Here is a 5,703-nt window from a genome sequence, read left to right as displayed (position 1 = left end):
TAAGTTATTATAATCAGTAATTATGTCCCCACTGGATGCAACAAATGCCTCGTTTGTAATGGGTTTTAATTTTTTTGTGTCTTGGCTCCGGCCGGACAAGGCATCAACAGTATGTGAGGGGCGTAACATTTCCGTCACACGCTTGAGGTATTCGGCCAATCACAACGCACTGGATAGCTGGCCAATCAGAGCACACCTCGCTTTTCAGACCGATGAGCGTTTCAAAAAGGCGGGGCATAGAGGAGAAACAATAATGTACAGTATGTGGAAAATAATGTGTTTTTTTAACTTTAAACCGCATAAACACATTTCATTACACCAAATACACAAAATAATGTTCTTTTTAGCAGCATCATATGACCCCTTTAAAACACACAAGAAACTCCATACGGGTTCCATCACAGAGTCTAGGCTCCTCGTTTTGCGTCTCACCAGCTCCAGGTCTTTCGGGAAGAGATCCAGTCCGGACTTTACCGCAGACCTCAGTCACCGTTACCGCAGCATCCGTCTAAACTGCCTTCAAATCCAGCCGTACACAGCACTTTTCATCACTTCCTTCACCTAATGCACATTCTCAAAACTTGACATTCTCCTCCAGTATATCAGTGATCATCTGCGGGGAGCGACCGCTGACCGAGCGGGATAAAACCCTTTAACCGCGACTAACAGCTTCACTAATTCTCAGCATCGGGTTTCTGCGCCAAGAAATGCTGTGGACACCGAACCGCTGGTACGTACCGCTTCCGTTTCGTGGTTTTCATATTTTATTTTCACCCTCCAACGGCTAATTTCCTTCGCTAACGAGAGATCCCGTCGCCGGAGTCCTTTGGATATTGATAAACTGATTAAAATGGATGAATGGCAGCCACGCATCTTTGCAGATGTGAAAGTCTCCTCTAGAGTTATTCCACAGCTTATTACTGTGTAACATATGTATATAACATATATACGAAGCCTGTAGGAATTATGATATATTCTGAATCTCATATGCTGTGTTTCCTCAAGAACCGGAGCTGATTGATCCGAAACACGAAACCCTTGTTTGTCTAACCGTGCTGTACTGAAATGCGGTTCTGCTGCTCGTGATAAACACCTGTCTGCTTGAGTTTCAATGATCAGGCTTTAGTAACTTACAGGAGAACAGCAGCTGCTAATGACACCTGATTAGGTGAGATGATGATGGGCGTCTGGCCCGGGGAACGTCCGCGGGAAACCGGACCCTGGTGACTTTTTTTGGGGATCAGAAAACCAAGGTCAGGCGGTTACATTGCGGTGTGTCTTATAGTCACTAGTATTTCCTTAAATTAAGTTGTTGTGTCAAAACTGTCGTTTTGAGCAGTTGCTAAGTTAATTCTAAGTTGGCTAGTTTGACTTTATAGTCAGTATGGTTTGGCGAGTCCTCTAGTTTAACTCTCTGTGATCCACAGTACAGCCAAAACTCAACACACCTGCTCTTTATTTAATAGAGTCTGTGTGTGTTTATTAGGTAATTGTACTTGTATCCTGATATTTAAAAAACTGTAATCATATACACATCCTCATGGATTTCCAAACCAGGATGTTTCTTCTGTGCAACACAAAAGAAGACATTTAGTATAATGTCCAGGCTGCTCTACACAATGAGAGTAAATGGAGGCTGTCAGGCTCCAAAGATATCATAAAAGCACAATTAAAGATGGCTCATGTGATTGTATAGTCATGCACAGCTTCAGTGGGAGCACAGTATAATAATAGTCTTTGCTTTCTTGTATTTTACATGCAGTGTCATTTTATTATTTATATACTATTGTAGTACTGATATTTAGAATTAGCTCTTATTTTTATATTTTCATTTTAAATTTAGTATTTTGATGTGCTTATCTTTTCATATTTCTGTTTAGCTTAAATTTTAATTTTACTTCAGTTTTACTTAATTTGAGTACTTATTTTGTTTTATTATTTATTTTTAGTACTTAGTTAGTTATCAAGACAATGTTTATAATTTTCATTTAAGTTAAAAATTTTTTTTTTCATATTTATATTTTGTTTTAGCTTTATTTCAGTTACCGAAAATGATTTATATATATTTATTTATATAATAGTTCATCTCGGTTTGATAACAAGGCAGTGGTGTAAAACTGTGTGTCGTCAGGTTACATTGCAAGTTGTTACAATATTGTTAGTTGATAATATAAACTCAATAAACTATAAACTCTTTTATTTCATAAGTGCATTATGTCATTATAATTAAGTAATTAAGACTAATTTTGGACCTCACAGCTATAGTCATTGAGGAAACAGCGTTCCTCAGTCATCTGCACTAGTAGAGACGAGTCGTGCCGCTAGACTATTAAAAGACCTTCTAACGGTTGTAAACTGACCTAGTGGCTGATTCTGCCAATTACAGACTCCTTTAATTATGCAGGATGCTGGAAAGGAATGTTATCGTCATGGACACAGTCTGTGTGGCCAGTCACTACCAGAGTTTATAAGGTCAAGAAGCACCTGTAATGGTGACAGGTGCAAAGTGTGGAGAGTTGTAATTCTAATCTTTTGGAGAAGTAAACACACATCACATGATTTCAGGAATCATTTATGTATCAATCAGTGCAGGATAAATTATGCACCAAAGATGCCATTCAGTGACTTGCTTCTTCCTTATGTTTTCATAGTTGCTTATGTTTTCATAGTTTTATAGTTTTATATTCTTGCTTCTCATTTTCATAACTTTCTCTTAGGTCTGGGCGATAAAACGGTATCGATATTTATCGACGGTACATCTTCTTCGATATCGATATAAAAATGTTCGATATATAGTGCACGATATAGGCACGTGCTATGAGTGACGCAGACAGCACACACAAACATGAACACATGCTGAATTGAGTGCTGTGCCTGCCTGTGATGAGGAGATTGTGAATAAAGAATGAATATTAGTCGAATTTAAAATAAACATTTGCATTTGAATGTTAGGAGTGCGTCAGGGAGCGTCATCAGTGGCGCGCGAGATGCGGGGATGATGCTGTAAGTGACGTTGTTTCTTTTTAATGTTTTGTTAGTCTAGCCCACGAGATGCGCTGCTGCTGTGTTATGCATTCAAAATATTAGAGAAATATAGAAGCTCAATGCGGAGAAGATCTTGATTAGGTTAAAACCTTTCTATACATCTCACATAAGAGATGTATAGAAAGCCATGCAAAGTTAAAACAGTTTTAACTTTTAGAAAACACGTCGCAAATTTGTGGAGCAAAACTTAATTGTAAACTTTTTAGATCATGATTATGATGTTTTAACTGACTGAAGTTATGATTACTGACTTATGTGTATTTTCATCCCGGCCCGGGACTATAGACTTGATATCATTACGTCATCGCGAATGACGTCATTACGTTAGGGCGTAAAAGAACCGATGAACCGGTTCATTGAAACGAACTGTCCGAAAGAACCAGTTCGTGGAAAAGAACCGGACTTCCCATCACTACTATTTTTGACGGTAAGAGTGTGCGCTCGTGGTGTTGTTGTTGTGCGCGCTAGGGAATGTATATCCGCAATATGTCATCGCGTCACTATATCATTGATATCGCGATATGACACTTTTTTATCATGTAAAAATTTATACTGGTATTATCGGGGACGGTATGATATGGCACACCACTAGTACCTGGTAGTTTTATATTTTTGCTTCTCATGTTCATAACTTTATCTCTCTTACTTTCTCATCTAACCTTACAGTGTTTATCTTATAAATACAAATTCCTTGTACGTGTAAATCCATGGTATTTGGCAATAAATGTGATTCTGATTCTGGAATACAAAAGAAGATATTTTGAAAAATGTGTGTACAGTATAATGAAAGTCAATGGGGTCCAAAATAAAATTAGAACACATTGACTTAAAAAAAAAAGAAAAAGAAAAAAAGAACACTTTTTAGAAATATTTTCTTCTGTGTTCCACAGTATATTGAAATACCTTTTATTTTTATTTGAATTTTAGTGTAAGTTTTAGTATTTTTATGTGCTTGTTTATGTCTTTTTAGTTTTAATTAATTTTTACTTACGCCTAAGTGTTAGTTGTAGTAATTTTAGTACTTCAACTTAAACTTTGAATTTAAGTTAGTACAAAGAGAGTAAACGTGCGGTCACAGTTAGGATTTGTCTGCAAATTTTCATGGGTGAAATTTTGTTTGTGTCAAGTTGGTCACGCCACATCACTGGACTGTTTAACAGAAAGTTGCTTGGTTTGAAAGTTACTTCTGTGCGACCTGGGCTTCATACATCTCTATGCTACTGAGAACAGACAGTGGACCTTTTTTGTCTATGAATTTCACAAAAATTTCATAATTGTAATTTTTGGCTAATGTAACTATTCGTTCAGGGTTGAAACAAAAATGTTAATTTTTGGGTGAACTTTGCCTTTAATACTTATGGGTAGGTGGGTTTGGGTTTCGACACTCACCTACACGTATATTAGCAATAACAGAGACTGTTGTCTTAGCAAACAGCACTATTTAGTGTGCTGTGTCGTGTGTGTTTTTAAGCTAAACAGCAGTGGTTTTTGTAAGTGGGCTACAGTAGTACACTGGCCGTCCCACGCTCAATGTTGAGGTGGGGGTGTTCCACTTAAAAGAACAAAAGCTACATCCTGATTAGGGTTGCAAAATTCCGGGAATTTTCAAGACTGGAAACTTTCCATGGGAATTAACAGGAATATATGGGGATTAACGGGAATATATGGGAATTAACTGGAATTAATGGGAATAAACTGGAAATTTGTAAAATTGCAGGAACTGGGGACTTAAATGTAGTTGAGAAAAAATCTTGCAGCATAATCTTGGTTAAAACAACCTGATTTAATGCAATTTCAGTTGCCCTACAGATTGCTCAATCACATGCACACAGCACACTGCTTACTGCAGGGCTATTGAGACCACACCCCCTACATGCACCGTGCTTTCCTCCATAACATTAACAGATCATTTCTTAAATCCTGCACGCAAAATATCAAAATGTCCATCTTGGTAAGTATTCATGTAAATTACATGAATATTACAAAAAATAGTTTAAAACTTCCTTGTGCTGTGTGTAATATACTGTGCAACTAAATATATAGTATATACTAAGTATATAGGCTATACCATTGTAAAAACAAATACACTGACTTAACAAACCATAGACTGGAACAAACATTTAGGTGAGATAATAATAAAACAGAAGTCTAAAAATGACCCTCCCCCACACACAATCCCTCCCCTCTAGTCACCTAAGAGGGGATTCCCCTCCATTTTCTCTGAAGACACATTTGCTGCATTTGAGCCCAGAGACTACATCTTAAACCCCGTTCACACTGCCAGCGACTTTTTCGCTGTATGTCGCTAGAATCATTTTAATGTTAATATTAGTTGTTCTTTTTGCTTTAGTGCAACAGATAAATAACAATTTATATGTTTTAGACACTTTATGTTTAGATCATTTCTATTTTGCGGGAGTCCCGCGAATCATTTTATTCTCCCACATCCCGCACACACACACGAGTCTCTTCCCGCCGGCACCCGCACTCGCCCATCAAGAGTTGTCCCGTGCCGCACCCTGTTGCGTTGGGTCCCGCGGTACTCCCGCGGGAGTGCAGGTCTCTACTGTGATGCTCTTTCTGCTAGCCATCTTTCTGTTATTACACAGAAGTACAGTACTGGTCAAAAGTTTGGAAACATTACTATTTGTTTTAAAC

At 37.8% G+C, this 5,703-nt stretch overlaps 1 long non-coding RNA gene across 1 annotated transcript in view; it reads right to left on the bottom strand.

The window, feature by feature from the left end:
- Positions 1–5,671, bottom strand: part of LOC107716917 (uncharacterized) — an 11,099-nt gene extending 5,428 nt beyond the window's left edge. Inside the window, exon 1 of the long non-coding RNA XR_001637268.1 lies at positions 5,661–5,671. This is a non-coding gene — a long non-coding RNA (uncharacterized LOC107716917). The remainder of the gene's footprint in view (positions 1–5,660) is intronic.
- Between the last annotated feature and the right edge of the window lie 32 nt (positions 5,672–5,703).

Source organism: Sinocyclocheilus rhinocerous, unplaced genomic scaffold (assembly GCF_001515625.1).
Source record: "Sinocyclocheilus rhinocerous isolate Xijiao unplaced genomic scaffold, SAMN03320098_v1.1 scaffold1171, whole genome shotgun sequence".
NCBI classification, from domain to species: Eukaryota; Metazoa; Chordata; class Actinopteri; order Cypriniformes; family Cyprinidae; genus Sinocyclocheilus; species Sinocyclocheilus rhinocerous.
This window is presented reverse-complemented; position numbering and strand designations above follow the sequence as displayed.